At 41.5% G+C, this 24,396-nt stretch overlaps 1 protein-coding gene across 6 annotated transcripts in view; it reads left to right on the forward strand.

Annotated features, from left to right (window-relative positions):
- The first annotated feature begins 1,435 nt into the window (after window positions 1-1,435).
- The window catches only part of ATP2B1 (ATPase plasma membrane Ca2+ transporting 1), a 133,390-nt gene continuing 110,429 nt past the window's right edge, over window positions 1,436-24,396 (forward strand). For 3 of the 6 annotated variants that reach the window (XM_027543183.1, XM_027543185.1, XM_027543188.1), the window contains exon 1: window positions 2,199-2,455. The gene's annotated coding sequence lies outside the window, so the exon portion shown is untranslated. Of the gene's footprint in view, window positions 1,834-2,198; window positions 2,456-24,396 lie in introns of those variants that run through there. The other 3 variants (XM_027543187.1, XM_027543184.1, XM_027543186.1) reach the window with 3 other exon arrangements.

Consider the following 24,396-nt stretch of genomic DNA (forward strand, 5'->3'; position numbering starts at 1 on the left):
TAACAGTGATTACAGACTGAGAGAAAAAAAAAAAGTATCATCATGCCCAGTGCTTATTTTGCATGTCTAGGGCACAGCTCAAAATGTTGGCACTGTTTGACCTGGAAAGATACGTAAATTGATAAAATTTTTTCAACAAGGTTAACTTGGGTTTGTTTTTTTTTTAACTTTGCACATATTTAGTTTTTAATCCTTAAAAAATATTTTAAACACTATCAGAGTGAACAAATAGAATAAACTCCTTCGTATCACCTATTTGTTTTTCAGGAAGACGTTACAGACATTACTTTTTCCAGCCCTGGAGTGAGTAGAAAGGAGACTCTGATGAACTTATCTTTCTGCTCTAAGTGGCATTGAAAATAACACTGACATGGTCTCTAAAGCAGCGGCGACAGATCAGAGGTGATGAGACGAAGATGGAGCAGGATGTCCTAGGTAAGGTACAAGTCTTTACACGTGTGTATGTGTTGTGTAGGAAAGAAAAACCGTTTTATTCTTAAAGAGGTCACTACGGTGATTTTTTATTAACTTGCAAAATCTTTTGAAGGTTGGCAAAAACCATGTTACCTTTCAGCATCTCAATTATCGTAAGTTACCCCGTGTATCACCCCTCGGCCCCCCCGCACCCCACCGCCCGCGCCCCCCGCCCCCCCGCCCCCGCCACCCCCGCCCTGCGGCAAAGAAGAGTGCTGGGTCGAGATGCTACAAGTGAACTAAAAGAGCCAACAGCTTGGCATAGGTAGAAAAAGCAAACACCAAACAAAAACGCGGGGATTCTAAGCGCAGACCATCACGGGCCTGTGTGCACCCGCCAAACAACTGGGTTAACCCTTTGGGTGCTGCAGCGGGGATCCCCGGAGTCTACGGGCCCGACCTGCAGGAACAGAGATGGGGCGCCCCGAGCTTGTGCGGGGTACGGGCTATCGTTCCACAAGAAGGGACCGAGTTGGGTGGCACTTTTGTCGTCCGGCGCGTGAGTCACGGCCCAAGACAGGCACTGAGTCCAGTACTGAATGGAGCAGAGAAGCGGCGAGGAAGCCGCTCTAATGTCCGCGGACGCGGGGGTCAACGTTAACCTGTCTTCGCATAGAGGGCTCACCCTAGCCCACCCGCCCGCCCGCCTGGCTCCCGGGCTCGGAGGGGTGCAGGCCCTGGGGTGGCCCCAAGGTGAAGGGTGACCAAGTCTGCCTGCGGCACTCATCGCTTTCCAGCGTCCACAGTCGCGGGAGCCGCCCGGAGCCGCGCTGAAACAGCGGCTGTGACTGACAGAGTCACCGCCCCCCGCGTCCGAGCCACCCCCTCTTCCCCCCACTGTCCCCCCTGCCCCCCCTGCCCCGATACGTCATGGAAACACGGACGTCAGAGCCTCTCAGCCAATCGCTGACAGCGACTGGAGGAAAGGGGCGAGCAGGAGGGGGCGGGGGCAGCGGCCGGTCGGGGCGCTAAGCGGAGGAAGAGAGGGAGAGGGCGCGCAGAGGCGCGAGTCCCCCGCCCCTCACTCCGGCCACCCTTTCCCCGCCGCGCGGCAAGTTCTAATCGCCGGGCGCGTGCTCGTCAGCCGGGAACGCGCTCGCCGGGTCCTCCCCTTAAACGCCCTCTCCGCGACGCTCGACTCCCAGTCTCCGTCCGAGTCGCGCTTCCTCCCGCGCGCGCGCCTGCCCGCCCCCAGGCTCCCCGCGGGCCGCGTCACGTGACCGCGCCTAGCCAAGGCGGCAGCGGCGGCGGCTCGAGCTTCGGCGGCGGCGGCGGCAGTGGCAGCGGCAGCAGCTGCGCCGCCAGCGTGGAGCGGGAGGCAAGAGGGTGTGGAGAGAAGGGAGCGCCAGACCGGAACGGGTGAGCGTCCTCCTCCCCTTGCCTCCCCCGGCAATCCTGCGGGCCACCCGGTGCAAAGGGGGCCCCTGCCTGAAGCTTCGCGCAGCCCCCCTCGTGCTCGGTGGTCGGCTCTCCGGGGGCTACAGGTCCCGCCCCGAGCGGGTCGGGCTGCGCTGTTCGCCGAGAGGGCTGTACCCCCGCCCGCCGCTGCCTTTGCGGACGGCGGCGTGAGGCCGGCGGAGCTGCCCGTGCTGAGCGCGGCGCGCCCTATGTGCGGCTCTGCGGAGCCCGGGAGGCGGGTCCTGCGGGGACGCGGGCGGCCACTCGGCGGCTGCCGGGCTCTGGGCGGGGGCCGGCCCGGGCGCCGCCTCCTCCTCCGCCGCTGCCGCCTCCTCGCAGTGCAGCGTGAGTAGGGAGCCCAGGCTGGTGGACGCCGAGCCTCTCGGCTGCGCGGTCACCTCATCCTCGAGGTGCAGCCGACCCTCCGCGTGGCGTCCCGAGTCCTCCGAGCCGCCTGCGGACGAGCCGAGGACCGAGCCCTCGATCTCCGCGCTTCCCGCAGCTCCCACCGCTCTATCCCCCGACCCTCCTGCAGCCTCCCCTTTCTTTCCCCTTCGGAAAATGGTTCCTGCTGCCGGGCGAGGTGAGTCGCGGCCGCCGCCCGCCAGCGGCGGGGGCGGCTGGGCAGGTCACCTGCGGGGGAGGCCGGGCGGAACGCGGAGGTCCGGGCGTCGCGGCGGGGATCCTGGCAGCTGGGTGCTTCGCGGACAGCGGCGATTCGGGAGAAGTTGGCGGGGGCGGTCCGCGGGGCCCCTCGCAGGTGGTCTCTTGCTGCGCCCGCCCCGGCAGATCGTAAAGGTGAGCGGGTTCCTCCGCGTGCGCCTCAGCGCCGTGTTCGACCGGGTGTCCCCAACTAGGGCTCGAGGGACGGGGCTTGGTGGGACTTCGCGTCTACCCCCGCAGCTTTTTGTGGCTTCTCCGAGCCGCCTCGGCCGCGCCGTAGCCCATCCTGCGGCCGGCCGCCCCCGCCCCGGCGCCTGGTGACCTTGAGGGCAGCGGTGCCCGGCACTCTTTCCCCGCGCCCCGGGAGGGTCACCCCTCTAATCCCTGGCTTCGGCCCCACTGGCGCTCCGCGGGCGGAGAGCGGACCCCCGACTAGGGCTAGCTAATTGATGTGTGTCACACCGGACGATGATTCCCCGGGAGTTGGAGAACCGCCTCGCCTTTTTCCCGGCGCCTCCAGTCTGGCCCCCCAGGATATTCATGGTTGCTTCCATCCGATTCGCGTTCTTAGACTTAGTTTAAAAGAAAGAAAGAAAAAAAAAAATCTTGCGTCTTCCACTCTTTTTTTGGAAGGGTCAGTAGGAACCGCATTCGCGGGGGTGGCGGGGGGGCGGTGTTCTCCCTTGATTCCATCCTGTAGGCGAATCCTCTGGCTAGGCTAGTTAGCGACCCCTGGTTCTGCGCCGCGGTCCCTGGCCAGGTTGGTGTCTGTGCGCATTTCATTCACCAGTTTTCTGGCACCTGGCAGATGCCAGGAGTGCGTCTCGGAACTGGCAACGCCGGGAGTGCCCGAATCCTGTGCGGTGCAGTGGTGCCGGGGCGGGCCAGAGGTGCCAGGGGGGTCTTTCAACCAGCGGAAGCCTTGATCCTCCTCTGCAGGCGTAATTGTGCCCTTCCTGGGGTGGGAGCGCAGCAGACAGCCACCTCGGGCCGCTGTTCACGCTACTTTTCTGGGTTTATTAATAATCTAATGGCCCCTGTTGGTATCGATTGCTGTTCGTGATAAATTAGTTCTATGGATTTTTCTTCTCGGAGTGTAGGTATATGCATCTATTTGGACTGTCTGCTTTTCAACATGGAAGGCTTTGTTGTGTTTAACCTCCCCCACCTGAGGACAGTCTTATTTTAAAATAAAGCTCTTGTTCAGCGTGGGTGTATTTTATAATAAGAAGTACTTGTGAGGCTCTGCTTTGTATGAGGCTCTCGTCGGGCAGAGGGTGTGTAACCCTTTGGATAGTGGCCCACGTGAGTGAATGAGGGGCCTTCACCGCTCGCCCTGCTGCCAGCCTTCTTCCCCAGACTCCCTGCCCTTGTGTGTGGCAGAGGCGGATTGAGGGGAATTAAAGGGATTGGAGGAGAATCTGCTTTTTATACTTGAGCGTTTCATTTGGTCTCCCTGCTCCCCCCCCCCCCCCCTTTTTTTTCTTTTTTTGTCCTGGTGAGTTTAGATTTGAAGTAAATAGAAGCATGTTCCTTAAAGGGAGCCTTTGAGAACTTCTATATGAAATAAGCTTATTTAGCCATGATTTCAGGGGGACGTTTTAGTTTCTACCTTGCTTTGCCTGAGACAGTTAAATTGCTGTAATTAAGGGTGGATCTCTGTCCTGATTTTGGCTTGGGTGTAACTGCAAAGATCTTTGAAAAGTAACAGTTATTTCCTACCATACAGTCTGCAAAAGTGAGTCACAATCGGGTGAGTTGAGGACAGAGCGCCACCTTTAATTTTAAGATTTCGGCATATTCTTTTATTAAAATAGTGAATATTCAGATTACGCCTTCTTGATTTTTGTTGGAGTTGTTGTCATTACTGGCATCTCCAGTTAAATGTGTAAGGTGAAACTGTCTTCATTTTTCTGTATTTTGTAATTCTTCACTCCTTTAAGGGGGTTTCTGCAATTGTATGGGAAATCATGGTTTTTTTTCATTGAAGCCTGGGATTTAATGTAGACCTCTGAAATGAAATGAGAAACTAGATTTGATTTGTGCTTATAAAATAACAGGGACAATAATAGTTTGAATCTGTTTAGGAAAAGAAGGAAAGTAACAGTTTCATTGTAAATATTTAAAACTAGGTATTGCCATAAATAAGGGTACTCACTAGCATGACAGAGGTTTTATAAATTTTTTTTAGCTTCTGTGCTATTAACAAATTCTAAAGTAAATATGCAGAATTATTAACCTTGTTTGAATAAGGTGTAGTAATTCTTTTTTGTTTTTTATCTTCCAGCAGCTTGCCTTTTATGGTTTTCGAGTTTTCCAATTACTTGTTTTTAGATAATGCAAACAAGGACTTCAGCAGGCGTACTTAACACTCAAAGTTATTGAAGACCTTATTGGAAAGGGTGGTTTCTGTGTGTGCCTTTTCTCACATGTAGCTCGTATAAAAATAAATGGAGTTTTTAATGCTTAGGAAACAAATGCTGTAGTGACAGCTGAATGGATGGGATTTCCTTCCCAACCACTTGCTCCTTCCTGTCTCCCTCCCTCACAAATCAAAAACTTAAGGTACACTGTCTGTTCAGACACGGATACCTTTTGATGATTGTGACTGCAGATGTAACAGAAAAAAGATTTAGCTTTCAAGTAATGAATGAATAAATGTGTGAATATTACTAAATATAGTTTTAATCACAAGCCACAAGGTTGTCAGCATTCCTATCTGCGTTTAATTTTTAATTCAACACTTTGAGCAGTTTCTTCATAGACTACTATAAAGCGTATGCTATTGAGCCCCAGGTAGTTTTATTAAGGTAAAAAAATCTGCTTGAGGTGAAAAGTAGTTTATGCTTGTAAGTCTGTGGAATATGGCCCCAGGTTAAAGGACATCATTTGAGCAATTAGGTTGATGTATGTAGAGTAATTATACAGTGTTACTCATATCTTGATAGAATCCTGATTTGGGGGTTAAATATACCGATTTCTTTTGTCTGACAGATATGTTAACTTCATTTTGGGTGCAGCGTTCTCTTACCGTGTGAGCTGAATTGTATTGGTTGACAGGTTTTAAGAGAAATGGCCAGTTACAACTATTGGTGGTCTTTTGCAATACTAACCCAAAAGTATGTGAGACTCCTCTTTTTCTTTATGTTTTTACACATATATGCAGTTGAAACTGGTTGTTTTCACTTTTTAATTATGAAATTTTGTAATAAATGAGCAAAAAATTAAAGGAGTAAGATCAGGATGCAGAAACTTAAGAATTAAGTTTTTGCAGCTTGGGTAAGAGTATTTACTTGCCCCATTGTGGAGAATATTTTTTAATAGGTGTCATGATATGTAGAAGGGTACTGTGAGAGTAGCTTATTTTGGAATATATAGAATCTGAGGTAACATGAAAGGAAAATGATACAATACATACAGGAATAATTTTCAAAGAAAAACTTAAAGATTTTTTAGCTTTTATAAATATTTTATACACACACATACACAGTTGTATTGTTAAATTTTTTATTATGGAAATTGTCCAGAATGTGAAAGTAGAATAATATACTTACTGTCCAGTTTTGACAGTTATCAATTCATGGCACATCTAATTTCATTTCTATTTTTAAACAAGAAATAGATCTATTATAAGTGGGGACATAAGACAGATGACTGAATTAAATTCTTACTTTTTTTTATTTATAATTTCTAGGATATATACAATAATGTCCAATAGGTAATTGAATCTAAAAGGTCAGTTTTTATGTTCCTTGTTTCTGTAATAGTCTTTTATAGCAGGCACCTAAAGATAGTGTCTCTCAAATTTCACTCTTAATGATAATGCCTTTGAGTTATAAAATGCTTTACAGTGTTTTGGAATGTATTACATACTATCTCCTCTGATTCTCACAGTCAGTAATTCTGTGAAATGAGCAAAGTAGATAGCTGTACTTTTCTTGTTTTTTAGATAGGTAAAATGATTTCTCTAGGCCCTAACGTCTTATAATACAGTCAGCAGCTAGATTAACTAGAACTGGACTCTAGGTGGCTTCTAGTTTTTGCTTCATTGCTCTTTCCATTATAAATGTTTATGTAAGTTTGTGAAAGTTATATAAGTTTATGAAAATCAGTTTCCGACCAGAGTAAATTTAATAGTGGAATATAAACAGATTTGTTTGGGTTTAACTTTATAAATTTAATCTTTGCTTGTATTTGATATAATGTAAGTAAGCAGTTCATACCCTGATTTGCTTAACAGCTGAGTAAATGAATTTGACCATGTTTGAAGTACTATATTTTTAATATTGTGGATTGCATTATTTTTAAGTTAGGAATTTTGTTCTCAAAGACCTGTTAGTCCTTGAAATGATCAGGGATATCTTAAATCATGAGTTAAAACTAAAAGAAGCTTATACTGAAAATTTCTTTGAATTACTGCTGTAAATTTTTTCATGCATTTTTTTTTTTCCTGCCACTGCATTTTTTTTACCTAAAGCTCTTTGAAATATTAACTTCGTACGTAACAAAGTTTGGTTATAAAAGGTCCCAAATGAAGAGATTTTCGTTCTCGAAATCCAAAACCTTGTTGGAAATCTCACAAGAAAGGTGGTGGTTCTTTAAAATGTGTGCAAGAGGATCACCTGGGAGAGTTACTGAAAGTGCAGATTCCCTGGCATTGCCCCTGCAGATCTGATTCAGCACATCTGAGTGGGGCCCAGCAGTCAGCATTTTGAGAAACACTGACGTTGAATTTACATCTAGGTTAAAATTATATTGCATAGTAGAGATGCCTTTATAACTTAAAAGGGTGTTACTGATTTATTTGACTTTGAACATCGGGCTTTCAAGTAGTTTTGACTGTTGTAGCCAAGTTTGATTTGTGGGCTTGGTGGGTTTTGTGATAATTGTAAAACCGGTAAATTGAAAATATTTGTGATATCTGTGTGCATTGTCCTCTTTCAGAAGATCCATCTGTAGTTATTAAGTTACTTATTAAGCACTGTAAAAGCCCCAAGTGGAGAATGTTCTTCTCTTTGTTTTCATGCCCCAGTGTCTGCCATTTCCAAATGAGTTGAAAATGGGGGCCTATTTATGTAAAAATACTGAATGCTATGTCACTACAGTACTGTATATTTATGCTTTAGTCTAGCTCTGATTTTATGTTGATATAACATTTGATATAAATGTTCCTTCAAACTAAAAGGACATAAATTGGTGGATAAGTAGTGGTCCTTATTAATATCAGTTAACAAGTAGCTGTTCCTTCAGAAATAGTGTTAGTCCTTTATGATCTTTCAAGAATATTAATGACTCAAGACTAAATAATAATTTACCATTCTGTGCATGAAAACAAAAGTTACTGCTGTTTTACGTAAATGTTAAATAACAATTTATGTAGTTCAGCAATCTGCTGTAAGATTCATTTTATATAAACTGATCTGACTTTTAAAGTAATTTTGTCTAATACTCTGTATCCCCGTATGGATTACTATTGAAGACCAGATTTAAAATGCAATTATTTTTGCTTCATTTATGACACTATAGTAAATAGCCTGTATCTGGGTTTTTTTTTTTTTTTGTATCTGTTTTTAAAATACATTATTTATTGAACTTAATTGCAAAGCAGGTCCATCTCAAGACTATGCTGAACATTTTTTTGTTCATTTGTTCCAAAAACTTATTGCTTATTGGCTATGCTTTAGAATATATTTAGGAATCATGGGCTGTAATTTACTAATGATTGTGGAAATTTAAACTAATAAAGATTTCTGGCAGGGAGATCCAGATAAATTGTAGGTAACCCTTTTAAAGCTATTTCTTTTATTCTTTTAAAGCTATTTTTATTAAAATTTTCCTAGGACTGTATTAATTATTCTAAACATTCATATGCAGTTACCTCTTTGGTAAGAATATTATTTAGTATTTCTCAGTTGGGTAACTTTCAACAATATGGCATCTCAATATCTGGGATACCTGCTTTATATTAATATTTTTGTCACTTGGGCCTCTGAAGGAAAAAATGATGGTTTAGTGCTTGCTTACATTGTGAAATCTGAGATTATACTCTCACTGTAAACTGGTATGACTACTGTAAAGATCTGACAAATATAGGACTAAAAGTTGCGTGCTCTGAAAAGTAGATCTTAAAAAGGATTTCACTGTTCAAAAGATGCTTTTTAAATAACTTGATTATTAGCAATGTAGATTTATTGTTCATTGTATTAACTCAGTGAGTTAGTTTGCTCCCAGAAGGATCTTAAGCAGTCTTTTAATCTCAGAATTCTTGGATCTGCTGCTTTCTGCCGCTTTAATCTACCTTTGATTTTTGTGCCAGAATGTTTTGTTTTGTTTTTTACATAGTTTGCCTGCTGTCATTTCTTGACTAAAACTCCCAGTGGTTTCTTATTTTTCCCTTTATCAAGATGAAACTTGGCTCTGAAGGCCTTAGGACACTGATTCTGAGAAATATTAATAGGAAGGGGTTATGGAGGGAGAGGGCCAAAACCGAAATTTGAGTTAGGCTGGTTGATGCAGTTTCCCGTTTGGGACTTTTCCCATACTTTGATATGGTAGTATGGACTGCACCTGTCTAAATGTGTTTAGTGTTTTGCTCCCTTATCCCTTTTAGTGAAGCCTCCACCTGTTACTTTTCTAAACTAGTTAACCAGGATCACCGCTTTGCAGGGCTCTAGGGGATGCTTCACAGTGTGAATCATGTTTCCGGGAGTTGAGAGCACTGCTTCAGTCCTGTCCTGCTGCTTGCTGCGGGCCAGTCAAGTCTGGCAGTCTCTCTATATATACTGCATATACTGTATCCCTCCTTTTGCGGTGACTTCATCCTGTTTTTCCTCTCCCCGATAGGACCCTCGATCTCACCTATCTAAATGTTCCCACCCTTTAAAACTCAGCATTCGTTGGCCTTTCCCGGTCATTGCTCAGTAGGTATGGTTCATGGATTTCCCATCTGTTATATATCCTTTTTGTCTTTGGGATAATATAGGACTTCAGGTAAGAACTTGAGTTCTTGAGGATATATAGAGTTTTATCCCACAAACATTCAATCAGTATTTTTTGTGTGTGTATATTGTTTAGAACTTAGACATTGTGTAGCTGACGTGAAGGTAAAGTAGATAAGATGGAAGAATTTTTCTTGGGCAGTTTCCAAGGGCTGAATTCATAGGACAACCTGTTTTACTTATACGTTTCGTAGAGTGTTGCTAGGACGATAGAATTTAGCTTCTATGTAGGAAGTCTTTCCCCTTTCTTAGCTAACATTTGTCCTAAAACAACCAGTTTCACTTTTCTTGTAGCTTGTGACATCTTTTCCTTTCATCAGCATTGATGTTCATAAGATGTTTTTGCATCTGCTATCCATTAGCATATTGTGTGATGCAAAATGCCATAATTCAAAGCATATATTATGTCTAAAGTTTAAATATGATAACCTTGTAGTTACTCTTAATTGATAGGAATACCCTTGGAGCCAAGTTTTTAAATGTCAACTTATTGCAGATTCTTACTTTCTGAGCGTTCTTTTTCATGAATTGAGGGTGAACTTGTGGCCCATGACCTGGTGCAGTATCACTGTAGGCATCAGGAAGATGTGTAGATACATGGTTTCTGTTAAGTGTTGGAGCACAGCAGTGTGGATTTTCTTCTAAGTACCTTCCTTAGGTCAAGGCAAGAAAACCTGTCCTTGACTTTGTCATTTCTGTTGAATGCTCATGTAGTACATGGAGTCATAATTTCAAACATCTAGGCAATTAACAATTGAGGTAGATTTGGTGTATAAGCTGTTGTAGTTTTAAAGGCTTTAAAAACTTGCTCTTCATAGATTATTCACTTTCCAGCATTTAGCACCACTGAAACTGTACAGATGTAATGTAGAAAAAAGTATTGTAGAAGGAATTAATTGTTAATCATACAGGGTGTAGACAGTTTTAGTAGTGAATAAAATTAAAGTTCTGTGAAGGCAAGTCATCAGTGGAATCCGCAGAAGTGAAATAAACGGCTTAGAGAAGGATCTTTTCCTCCTGGGACAGACATGGATGGCATTGCCGTGGACTCCATGCTGCTTTGCTTATAGTTATGCAGAAGCTTGTGCGAAATTTTCAGTTCCTCTGCTGTAACACTGTCCTTTTTTCTTCTACTTTTACCCCAAATCAAGTGAGTGATGCCTTAGCTACCCTTTTTTGTTTAAAAAGTGAATCACAAACTTGAGGAATTTTACTTTGCACATTCCAGATAATTAGTACTATGGTGAAGAACTGCTCAGTTCAAGGGCAGATACAGGGGGCTGAGAACAAGGAAGGTCAGTGAAATGGGGAAGAGATGCTGGCAAAGTCCAGGAAAATGAGCATCTCCAGCCTCAGACCTTCTGAATGTCAGGTATCAGAAAAACAAACGTCAGTCAGTCAACCAGCCCTTTTTTGCATGAAGAGTGGATTTAAAGTTTAAATTCACCTGCCCTTAAGCTTAAACTGCACTATAACCTTCTACAACTAACCTTCTAGAACTAACACCCAAAAAAGATGTCCTTTTCATTAAAAGGGGGCTGAAATGCAAAAATAGGAAGTCAAGAAACACTTGGAGTAACAGGCAGATTCGGCCTTGGAGTACAGAATGAAGCAGGGCAAAGGCTAATAGAGTTTTGACAAGAGAATGCACTGGTCATAGCAAACACCCTCTTCCAACAACACAAGAGAAGACTCTACACATGGACATCACCAGATGGTCAACACCGAAATCAGAATGATTATATTCCTTGCAGCCAAAGATGGAGAAGTTCTACACAGGCAGCAAAAATAAGACTAGGAGCTGACTATGGCTCAGATCATGAGCTCCTTATTGCCAAATTCAGACTTAAATTGAAGAAAGTAGGGAAAACCACTAGACCATTCAGGTATGACCTAAATCAAATCCCTTACGACTATATGGTGGAAGTGACAAATAGATCCCAGGGATTAGATCTGATAGAATGCCTGAAGAACTATGGATGGAAGTTCGTGACATTGTACAGGAGGCAGTGATCAAGACATTCCCCAAGAAAAAGAAATGCGAAAAGGTAAAATCGTTGTCTGAGGAGGCCTTACAAATAGCTGTGAAGAGAAGAGAAAAGCAAAGAAGAAAAGGAAAGATATGCCCATTTGAACACGGAGTTCCAAAGAATAGCAAAGAGAGATAAGAAAGCCTTCTTCAGCGGTCAGTGTAAAGAAATAGAGGGAAACAATACAATGGGAAAGACTAGAGATCTCTTCAAGAAGATACCAAGGGAACTCTTCTTGCAAAGATGGGCTCAGTAAAGGATAGAAATGGTATGGACCTAACAGAAGCAGAAGATATTAAGAAGAGATGGCAAGAATACACAGAAGAACTATACAAAAAAGATCTTCATGACCCAGATAATCACAGTGGTGTGATCAGACATCCTGGAATGTGAAGTCAAGTGGGCCGTAGGAAGCATTGCTATGAACAAAGCTAGTGGGGGTGATGGAATTCCAGTTGAGCTATTTCAAATCCTGAAAGATGATGCTGTGAAAGTGCTGCACTCAATATGCCAGCAAATTTGGAAAACTCAGCAGTGGCCACAGGACTGGAAAAGATCAATTTTCATTCCAATCCCAAAGAAAGGCAATGCCAAAGAATGTTCAAACTACTGCACAAGTTTTATGCACTCATCTCGCATGCTAGCAAAGTAATGCTCAAAATTCTCCAAGCCAGCTTCAGCAGTAGGTGAACCGTGAGCTTCCAGATGTTCAAGCTGGATTTAGAAAAGGCAGAGGAACGAGAGACAAATTGCCAACATCCGTTGGATCATTGAAAAAGCAAGAGAGTTCCAGGAAAACATCTGCTTTATTGACTATGCCAAAGCCTTTGGCGGTGTAGATAACTACAAACTGTAGAAAATTCTTAAAGAGATGGGAACACCTGATCTGCCTTTTGAGAAATCTGTAGGCAGGTCAAGAAGCAGCAGTTAGAACTGGACATGGAACAACAGACTGGTTCCAAATAGGAAAAGGAGTACGTCAAGGCTGCATATTGTTAACCTGCTTATTTAACTTATACGCAGAGTACGTCATGAGAAATGCTGGACTGGATGAAGCACAAGCTAGAGTCAGGATTGCTGGGACAAATATCAATAACTTCAGATATGTAGATGACACCATCCTTATGGCAGAAAGCAAAGAAGAACTAGAGAACCTCTTGATGAAAGTGAAAGAGGAGAGTGAAAAAGTTGGCTTAAAACTCAACAGTCAGAAAACTAAGATCATGGCATCTGGTCCCGTCACTTCATGGCAAGTAGATGTGGAAACAGTGACAGACTTTTTTGGGGAGCTCCAAAATCACTGCAGATGGTGACTGCAGCCATGAAATTAAAAGACACTTGCTCCTTGGAAGAAAAGTTATGACCAACCTAGACAGCATATTCAAAAGCAGAGACATTACTTTGCCCACAAAGGTCTGACAAGTCAAAGCTATGGTTTTCCCAGTAGTCATGTATGGATGTGAGAGAAGAAATGTGATGCCGAAAAATTGATGCTTTTGAACTGTGGTGTTGGAGAAGACGCTTGAGAGTCCCTTGGATGGCAAGGAGATCCAGCTAGTCCAACTAAAGGAAATCAGTCTTGAATATTCATTGGAAGGACTGGTGCTGAACCTGAAACTCTAATACTTTGGCCACCTGATGCGAAGAACTGACTCATTTGAAAAGACCCTGATGCTGGGAAAGATTGAAGGCGGGAGGAGAAGGGGACAACAGAGGATGAGATGGTTGGTTCACATCACTGACTCAGTGGGCATGAGTTTGAGTAAACTCTGGGAGTTGGTGATGGACAGGGAGGTCTGGCGTGCTGTAGTCCACTGGGTCTCAGAGTTGGACACGACTGAGCAACTGAACTGACCTGAGATATATTGAACATTGGAACTCACCTGATTCTCTTTTGCCTCTGGACTCTTGCTACATCATTCCTTTTGCCAGGAATGCCTACCTTTCTCAGAGCATGTATATCTTTATTTTTTTTTAATTGAATGAATTATAGTTGTTTTACAGTGTCATGTTAGTTTCAGGTGTAAAGCACAGTGATTCAGATAACTGTCTTATCTGTATATGTATCTATAGAGATATATAGATATGACTGAATTTCAGATTCTTTCCACCTTACAGGCTGTTACAAAATAGTATAATTCCCAGTGATCTATACTCACAAAATAGTGAGTGTGGATCCTCCAGAGGATCTCCCAACCCAGGGATCAAACCCAGGTCTCCTTCGTTCCAGGAGGATTATTTATCAGCTTAGCCACCAGGGAAGGCCAAGAATACTGGAGTGGGAGTATACTCTGGAGCCTATCCCTTCTCCAGCAGATCTTCCCGACCTAGGAATTGAACCAGGGTCTCCTGCATTGCAGGTGGATTCTTTACCAGCTGAGTTACCAGGGAAGCCGTGTGTGTGTGTGTGTGTGTGTGTGTGTGTGTGTCTGTATAGTGATATATAGATATGACTGAATTTCAGATTCTTTCCCCTTATAGGTTGTCACAAAATAGTGAGTATAGTTTCTTGTGCTGTATAGTAGGTCCTTGAGCCTATGTATCTTCATGGTATTCCTATGTGTGACTAGACCTAAAACTTCTGATTTTGGTTTTTAACTCTGTGATGTTGTTCTTAAGCTCTCTCCACATTTGAAGTTGTTTCATCGTTGCCACTAAAAAGCCAAGTGACCATGGGTACGTCACTTGGTTTATTTGTTACCTCCCACAAAAGTACCAAATGCAAAATCTTGTTCTGTTAACTGTCTTTCCTGGAATTTTGGCTTTTAAAACAATATGTATGTCTACACTAGGTGGTCTTCTCTCTCTGCCTTGTCCCAAATTTTCAACTGTTTTTTAGGTTTGCCACCTAATTTTTTCTATAACTGATCATTTGATGTCTCATCGGTGATACGCTGTTTCATTCATGGGGACAGTTTAGCTTTTTAATAAATATATTTATCTGAGGCTTCCAGTTACAGAAGTGCCTTGTCGCTGGCATTTAACTCTCTCCCTGCCAGAGTGCACTGAAATGAGAGTGAGTGTGCGTTTTCAGTATTTGTGAAGATCCTCAGCCCCCTTCCCTCACTTTGCTTTCAAGATGCTGACCAGAGTTGAAGTGTCTTCTCTAAGGACTCTGATAAGCTCAAGAGAAAGGACCGAAAGAGTCCTAAGCCAGCTCTGTGTTTGCAGGAGGGGCTGTCCAAAGAGTCTGTGCCCTGCAGACCACCCTATGGTAGTGCCCCTAGTCAGAAACCCCACATACGAGTCAAGAACTCCTATTTAACTTATTTGTGTCCTATTGTTTTCCATCAGAATTTAAAAAAAAGAAAATTTGTTACAGCCTTGTTGAGGCATAATTGATATGTAGTCCAGGGCATATATTTAAAATGAAAAACTCGAGTGTTGTTGTATGTGTATTGCAGTGAAACTCCTTCCACAGTCACATTCATGAACACAGCCATTCACCTAAACATTTCCTTGTACCTTTTTGTAATCAGCTTCCCTCCCTCTTCCTCTCCCACCACCTTCTTTCTAAAAACAACCACTAATCTGCTTTCTGTCGTTCTAGATTAATTTGAACTTTCTAAGGTTTATGTACATGGAATCACAAAGTATGTGCTCCTGGTCTGGCTTTCATTCAGCTTAATTACTGGAAATACATCCATGCTGCATATATTAATAGTTCATCTCTTGTTACTGCTGATACTGTTTATGGTAAAACAAGAATTTTACCATTCTTTAAAATTCCACCCCCCTCATTGATTGCATGGATATACCGCAGTTTGTTTATCCATTTACCCATTGATGGACCTTTTGGGTTCCGGTAACTTACGGTGTCTGTTCAGATCTTCAGTCTACTTTTCCATTAGGTTGTGTTATTATTGAGTTGTCATTTCTTGGTATACTCTAAATAAAAGTACTTTGGGAAGCATGGTACTTGTGCTAGGAGTGGAGGCAGGGATGATGTTAAAAGATATCTACACATATATATCTATAGATCTGTATCTGCAGATGTAGATAGGTATCACCTCAAACTGGAAAAGCAAATGGGAGCGCTGCAGGTATTTTTTGTAGAAGTGGAAGTAGACACTTAAACAAAAGTCACCTGTACCTTTGCTTCTGAATGGAGAATGGGACAAGGGGGCTGATATTTTTTAAAAGCCTTGTACACCTGTTTCACACAAACTTTATGCCTGTATATGTTTGTTGAAACTAAAAATGAAAACATGAGTGGGATGTTTGTATGTGTGGGTAAGACAGGTCTGTCTCCACTTGTTCAGTTCTTGAGTCTGCACGCCTGTGTGTGTGCAAAGTCGCTTCAGTTGTGTCCAATTCTGTGCAACGCTATGGACTATAACCCGCCAGGCTCCTCTGTCTGTAGGATTCTCCAGGCAAGAATATGGAGTGGGTTGCCATGCCCTCTCCTCCAGGGGATCTTGCTGACCCAGGGATTGAACTCAGGTCTCTTGAGTTTCAGACGGGTTCTTTACCACTAGGTATGTCTCCTGTTGCTTTGGAGTCTGCATGCAGTCTTGGGCAACTGAGATGCAGAATTCAGTACTACTTTGGATAAAAGAATTTATTTTCACTAAAGTGTATAAGTAAATAGTGTAGACTAGATTGAATACTTGTTTCGGGAAGACAAGTCCACTTAAGTTCCCTGATGTCTCCCTCAAGTCTTCCTCCACTTCGCAAGTTCACATTTCCCCTCCTTTAGTATTAGAACAGTTGGTTGCTTCTTCGGTTGAGTTTCCCCTGGGTTGTCGCTCAGCACCACCACTGCTCCGCAGGCACTCCACGCACCTCGTAAAAACATGTGAAGAACATTTTTTCCAATGTTTTCCAAAAACATTTTTTCCAAATAATATAGCCCTGTACGTATAGCCCTGTCCCAGATTAAGAGTTTATGTGATTTCTCCATTTATCTGGATAAGTATATATTCTTAATGTTAAACTTTCATCCCATGAAATGTTGATTTGTGAGAGACTTCTTTATTAATATGTTAAGGATACCATTCTGTGTGTGTGTCGTAACAGTTTACGACAAAATTCCACCCCCTTCATTAATTTCCCATCTTCTCTTTGAAGAATTTGATATTTGACAGAATTCCTTCCTCCTGCTCTTTCTTTGAAGGAGAACTCTCAAAGGGAGACAGCTGACATCCCTTGAAAGATGCTGGAAGTCAGAGGGGAAAAATAAAAAAACCTATGGTTCTGTTGTCAAAGTGCTGTGAAAAATAGACCAGCTCTAAAACACACTAATTCCTTTTATTGGATGTAGGAAATTTAAAAGTAGTGGATAAAATGAGCACTGGTATAGATCCTTTTTTTTTTTTTTAAGGATTTGTTTACTTGTTTTGGCTATGCCGGGTCTTGGTTGCTGCATGCAGGCTTTCTCTAGGCGCTGCTCTCTAGCTGTGGTGCATGGGCTTATTGCAGTGGCTTCTGTTATGGAGCTCAGGCTGTAGGGAACGAGGGCTTCAGTGGTTCCAGCGCGCAGGTTCAGTAGTTGTGGCTCACTGGCTTAGTATGGCGTGCAGCACGTGGGAACTTCCCAGCGCAGGGATTGAACTTGTGTCCCCTGTATTGGCAGGCCAATTTTTTTTTTAACCACTGAGCCATCAGGGAAGTCCTGATGTAGCTGCTCTCTATCTGCCAGATACTGTTCCAAGCAACTTGCAGATATTAACCTGTTTCAGTGAGTAGGCTCTGTGGAATTTGGGGTGAGATAGCCAAAAAAGATGAAAAGGGTTATTAATGGTTTTAAAAGAGAACCCTGGAATACAGTGACTTACATAACTTTTCTACCAGTTTAAAATGTAACAACACTATAATTTTGGGAGAATACAGAAGAATTAAAAATGAAGCAAAATCACTGCCTCTGAGAAATAGCCAGCTTTAACATTTTGATTTATTTTTGACCTTTAAAAAAAGTTGTACACCTGTTAGCATGCTTGAGATAATGTAGGTGTAATTTTTTTATTTAAAAAAGTTTGTATCATTTTCTCCTGTTCTTAAATTTTTTTCACTAACATCATTTTAATGAAATGATAATCCATCCCACGGCTAGTCCCTTGTTCCTGGATGTTTGGGTTTAAAATTTTTTTCTTATGTTAAATAGTCCTCCAATGAACATCTGGGATTTTTTTTGTTTTTGTAGCTTTTATCTTCATTTATGATTGTTTATTTTGTAATTACTAGGTTTAAGAGATTTCGGTAGTTTGTTATCTTTGATTAACATTTTCTGCTAGCCTCATTTCCGAGAGACTGGTTAAGTATTTGGGATTCTGTGTCATTTTCTACTGTGTGTATAGTTTGTGCCATTCAGCTTCTAGGTCTTTCATTTATTTTCTCTAATTGACATAGCCCTCTTACAGTGTCATAAATTTGTTGTTGTTCTACATGTATGACCCCTCCATGAGATGTTCAGTTTGAGGGCGGGGACTTAATCTATCTCTCACCTCTGGCACAGTGCCTTTTACCTGCGATGTTCTTAATGACTCTCGAACGAGCATCTTGTGACATCGAACTCCTGTGAAATGCTTGTTTTGTCTGTCTTTAGAAACTATTACACTTGCAGTGAGAATTTATCACAAGGCACTCATTGTAAGCTGAATAATATGACAGCTGAATCATACTATTGAAGATGAGAAATAGCTTGTCATAACTGTGTTGTATAGGTTTAATTCTTCTGAAATTGTTCACCCTCCCTACTTTTTTTTAGAGTAAGATAGACTTTACTAAAAGGAGTAGAATATTAAGAAGCCCACAGAAATGGATGCCACCTTTATTATTATTTAGTTCATAATGCTGATAAAGTTTTCCTAGAATGCTTCTTACAGATTAATATATCTTTTTGTTTAACAGAGGAGGAAATCCTACAAAAGTTTGGCATTAAGCTTTTAAGTGCAAGTGTATGCTGAGTTAATCCAAAAAAATGGATGTTCTATGTTTGCATATGAAATAAAACTTAAATAAAGGTTTAGAAAGGTGTCTTGGCAGGTTCTTCCTGTGACATAGTGGTTGATTTCTTTATTTTTTAATGCTCAGTCTTTGAGTGGAAAACTTAAGATTTTGGATAAATAATTTCCTTCAAAAAATAGTTACCTGATCACTGTGCTAGAGAGTAACGACTGTGACCTGCCGAGAAAGAGAGGCTATTCGGCACAGCTTGCAGTCCGTCGTGCTTGGTGTGTCCAGAGTTCCTTCTTGGTTTCTTTTTTGGTGCAGTGATTCATCAGGTGCCGTATGCTTCCAGGGAACCAGCATTAAGTTGTGCACATGTCCCTTTCCTAGTCTGATCTCTTCCTATAATGAATAGGAATACATTGTTCCCAACTATTCTAGAAGAGAGACATTTTAAAGTCAGCTGTCCAACCTTCATCTCAACGGTTTTGCTACCATCGTTTCCTGTTCTTGGAAGTCTTGATGGTGATCTCTCTCCTGTCACTACTACTCTTCAAGGATTTTTTTTTTTTTTTTAAGTTGCAGTGAGCTCTGCTTGTATTCTACATTCAACCACAGTAGAGAGCCAGCCTGTCAGTTCGGAGTTGCGTCATGATCTTGGACTTGCCCCTGTAGTCGGTCTCCTTTTTTGATGTGTACCCATAGATGAAAACTGAATGTTTCTCCAAGCCCAGGCTGTGTTGGTGAAGGTCTTTGTGCCAAAAGAAGGGAAAACTCCTCCTTTAAGGAGTTTCTTTGGCTCCGTCCCACAAAAGTATTCAGTGCCTGGTAGCCCCAAAAGGCAGGTCTGCAGGGAGTTGAAAGTAACATTTTGAGTGGTTTGGGGGATCTAGAGAGATTATAGTTTAACTTAAAACAAAAATTAGAGTTATCAGAAGTCACTACATTATAGCATCGTTGAGGACTTTAGACAGCTACAGAAGTGGGATACGACCAGAGGAAAAATAGGACAGATCATGTAGTTAACTGAATGTAACCTTTTTACATTTAGTTAGTAGATAGACATCATATATATTTGAATATTCAAAGCAGGCTTTTTTCCTCTTAAGTCCTGCATCTTAATTACTTAGAAAGGTTAAAGGTGTAAAAGAATTAAACTGTAGTGACATACCTCTAATGTTGAAGTCAGTAAATAATGGTGGTCTTGTCGTGGAACGCTATTTAGTAGAGTGATTGCCGTCTGAAATACCTCTGAAAGAGAGAGGATGAAAGAGGAAGGAGACTAGAAGAGTGAGAGGTGTGGGATAGTTTCTCTGCTAGCCTGAAGGCTGTTGTTTATCTAACTTCCTGAACCATGTAAAACATGTAGAAAACCAGGAAATTGACAGATAGGTTCTCTTAGAAGCCAGGAATCCAGGCATCAAATCTCTCAGTGCCTCATTCTACTTAGGTATTTACTTGGTGTTTTTACTCGTATTTTAAATACATTTCTGTAGCATTTTGCTCACTGGTTTTCCACCACACTACAAATGAGAGCAGATTTAGAGAAATTGGAAATGTTGTCCAGAAGAAGGCAGAAATATTACCCCCCAAGTTGAAAATGGACATCTCGATAATTTGTGTTTTAATTTTGTCTTTAATGTAACTCTGAGTGCTAATGCATAAAAAGGAACTGCTGCCCTCTCTTAGTTTGATAATTTTGTATTTTTTCTGAGAGGTGGCAAATTTTGTTTCCTTTAATTACTTTGTCTAAAAACAGAGAATCTGTATAAACTAGCTTTGGGTTTCGTTGTTGCTTCTTAATTATAAACTTCTAAAAGACATTTTAAGTAAAAATTGGGATTCAAATTCTCATCAGCTCGGCAAGGGTGGAATTTCCTATTTTATGGGCTTAAAATGCTGGGAAGTGGAGAGAATGATTTCTGAAATATATTTAAGCCAGAGAAATATGGCATTTCTAAAATATCTTTTATTATCTTCTGTTTATCTGTCAAGTTCATACTCCTAGATAAGCAGAGTTCTGCAAGGGCTAGGTTTAACTTGCTGGTTGTCTTTGTCTCCAGGACCTAGAATAATATCTAGCACATTGTAGGGTTTTTTTCCCCAAAGTAATAATCTTCACTGATTACTTGCTGGTTTAATTATGTTTGAATTTTTCAGATTGTCCAAGATAATTTTGTGGTATGTTGTTGAAAGATTTTTGTGTAAAAATATTTGAAATAAACTTTTCTTTATAAGGATAAACTTCAGTTTATGGCAAATAATCTCACAACCTGATTCTGCTACATTTAAATAAGTGCTTTTATCATGAAGAATTTGAATATTATACTGGAAACAATCACAGACTTCAGACCATTGCTTTAGTTAAAGAAAACAGATTTGGCTTACTGGCTTTAATACTCGAGGTCATGAGGATAAAGAATCTGATTTTCTTTGATAGAAGAGGATTGATCATGTCAGAAGCTTGTTGCAACAGTATCATTTATTCTGCATGGCAGCCCTCCAGATACGAAGACGGAATGATGGTTCCTTTCTCTGGAGCTAGAGAAACGAGTCAGTCAGTTCACCTGTCCAGATGCTCTGTGGCAGAGAAGATCTGTGGACCCAGCCCTCTAATTCCCTACTCTGCTCCTCTTTCTGCTCTACACTCTTGAGCCTCTGACATGTCACCAGAAGTTTAAAGTAATACCAAGGGTTGGATTTTTTTCCTTTTTCTTTTCTTTGAATTAAAATGTTTTGGATGATTTTTGGCATGCTTACCTGTTTCCCTAAGGTTTGACAAAAAATGTACAGGAGGCTAGAGATTTGCAGTATTCTGATTAACTCTAAATATCATCTGTGAAAAGCTAAATTTAAATCTAGTTCTGCTTAGGTTGTAGGAAGTTTTTTTTAAACTTTTTTAAAAAGTTTAAAGTGACAACAAAGATTTGATAGTATCTTGGTCTTAAGAGGAGAATTTATGTTACCAGAGATATTAGGAAGTAGTTGTTAATGAAATGTGTTTGTCTGACAATAAGATCTATAATAGAAAAACATAACACTGGAGATTCAAGAAAGCATTCATGTCAAAATTAATATGATAAATAGTAAATGATAAAACAGATGTTTGTTAACTTTAATAACCATAATTCTGTTGAATCCATTCCACAAGGTTGAAAATTCATTTGGGTTTAGGATGTTGACATTCTGAATTGATTGAAGTGATTCTGTGTTATGAAACTCTGCCTTTCATAGACATTTAGCTCTGATAAACAAGTTTCTGTGATATAGTTTTTTTAAACCGTGTCCCTATAACTTACAGTGTGTAATTCACTTGTTAATGAAACTTACCATAAAATTATTTCTAATGATATATCCTTCAAAAATAATGAAGATTGCCTGTTACTGAGAGTATTTTCTTTTAAAAGTGCCCCAGACTGTAAAAGAAATTTGAAAATAGGAGTGCTTGAAATGTTTTTAGCAATGACAGCCTTACTAGGATGAACTAAGGTATTAATAATTCTTAATGTAAAAATAGATATTTTTAGGCTATATATTTTGCTATATCAGCTATTTTTTTATAGTCATGCTACCCAGTCATAATAAGCATCTAGGACAGAATCTAGATTTATTAGATGCTTAGTAAATGCTTATGGACTTCCCTTGCAGCTCAGCTGGTAAAGAATCTGCCTGCAATGCGGGAGACCTGGGTTCGATCCCTGGGTTCAGAAGATCCCCTGGGGAAGGGAAAGGATACCCACTCCAGTATTCTGGCCTAGAGAATTCCATGAACTATACAGTCCTTGGGGGTCGCAAAGAGTCGGACACGACTGAGCAACTGTCACAGTTCACACAAATGCTTACTGCAAAGAATCCAACTCTCCAGAAAGTTCATAATTGGAATTTCTATACATTTTATTTTTAAGCCACAGAGTCAAGCAGTCAATGTAAATTTAATTCAAAAAGTGAGTTCCAGGTTTGTCATGGGATCAATACACAGTCAGTACTGACAATTACAATTTTTGTGTCTGTACTATTCAACCATATTTCAGTATACAGAAAACACTTGCTAAACTTCTGTGTATGTAATGTTGTGTGTATGGTGTGCATGGTGTAGGATAAAAGATGAAGGTTTGGATTCAAAAGAAGTGTCTCCCTAATTGGTTTATGATATATTGGGTATAATAGATGAATATAAGTATTTATAATTGCAAATTAGAGAATAAATGAGGATTAAGAAGCCATATTGATTTATATAAAATATGGCATGCATTTATACACAATAGAATGTTATTCAGCTATAGAAAAGGATCTCTTACCTTTTATGATAACATGGATAAACTTCAAGGTCATTATGCTGAATAAGTCAGACGAGGAAGACAGATACTGAATGGTCTCACTTATGTATGGAATCTAAAAAAATAAAACTTGTTGAATTGTAGGCAAGAGAAGACTCTTCAGAATGCTTTGGATTGCAAAGAAATCAAACCAGTCAATCCTAAAGGAAATCAGCTCAGAGTATTCATTGGAAGGACTGATGCTGAAGCTCCAATACTCTGGTCACCTGATACGAAGAGCCAACTCATCGGAATAGACCCTGGTGCTGGGAAAGATTGAGGGCAGGAGGAGAAGGGGACAGCAGAGGATGAGTTCAGGGCTTCCCTGGTGGCTCAGTGGTAAAGAATCCGCCTGCCAATAAAGGAGACTCAGGTTTGATTCCTGGGTCAGGAAGACCCCTTGGAATAGGAAATGGCAAGCCACTCCAGTAATCTTATCTGGAGAATCCCACGGACAGGGGAGCCTGGCGGACAACTGTGTGTGAGGTTGCAAAGAGTTGGACTCAACTGAGCACAAGCAATACTGTCAGTATTATTTAAGTGGGGAAGGGACTAGAGGGCTAGATTGGCCACTTTCTTGACCTTACTGTCTGGTAAGTTGGCCATGGCTAATCATTTATGGGTGGTAGGGACAGGATCATATTTATATCTGGCTTAATACCCAGTTTTCAAGCAAGCTCCGGGAGTTGGTGATGAACAGGGAAGCCTGGCGTGCTGCAGTCCATCGGGTCGCGGGGTCTGACACGACTGAGCAACTGAACTGAACCCAGTTTTCTCTTAGTGTCTCTGCATACACACACACACCACTTAAAATAGGAAGCTGTTCCCAGTCATGTAGTTTCATGCTGAGACTAAGCAGGAGTATTTGTGCCCTGAAGTATACATGATGGAAGTGCCTGTGCCTGGAGAGCGCTCTTAGGCTGGTTAGGCTGTTGATGAATCTGGTTGGTTGGCCGATGTTCATTTGTGTAACATGTATAAGAAATGCATGTGTATATTTCTTAATGAAGCGTGCACTCGATGTAGCATTATTTTTCTAAAATTTCCTCTTAGGGTTTATGGAACGTTTTGTGGTGTGTTCCACATCACATTTTATTCAAGGTAAACTGGATAAAATGGGAGATACAGTTGTGATTTTTAAAATCCTTAACTGCAAGCTGAAATAACAGTGGGTGTGCTCAAAAGCATATTCATTATCTGGTGTTCTTGGAGTGAGGGGAAGATAGGGGGTGAGAATTCGAGAAAGGGATCTAGTCTTTGCTTAGACAAGTAAAGAGTAGACCCAAGTCAAATTAGTATGGATCACAGATATGTGGAGCAGCACCATTTTGTATTTGGAAATAGACTTCCAGCAGATTAAACTGCCTGTGCTTCTTATCTTCCAGGGAAGTGGGGTATAAGGCAACCCTTCCTTTATCATCTAAAAAGGGTGAAAGAGTGACTGGAAGAATGAGTTTTACAGATGCCTAAGGAAACTCCAGACAGCTTTCTTTTAACAATGGCCAGTGTTTTCAGTTCATATCTAAAGAAAAAGAGCATCAGCTTATGTATTGCGTGAGGTAAAACGGAATGTAAGAGTCTGCTTGAACTACCATGACAAAATAACCACAGACTGCGTGGATTAAACAA

Source organism: Bos indicus x Bos taurus, chromosome 5 (genome assembly GCF_003369695.1).
Source record: "Bos indicus x Bos taurus breed Angus x Brahman F1 hybrid chromosome 5, Bos_hybrid_MaternalHap_v2.0, whole genome shotgun sequence".
In the NCBI taxonomy this organism is placed as follows: domain Eukaryota; kingdom Metazoa; phylum Chordata; class Mammalia; order Artiodactyla; family Bovidae; genus Bos; species Bos indicus x Bos taurus.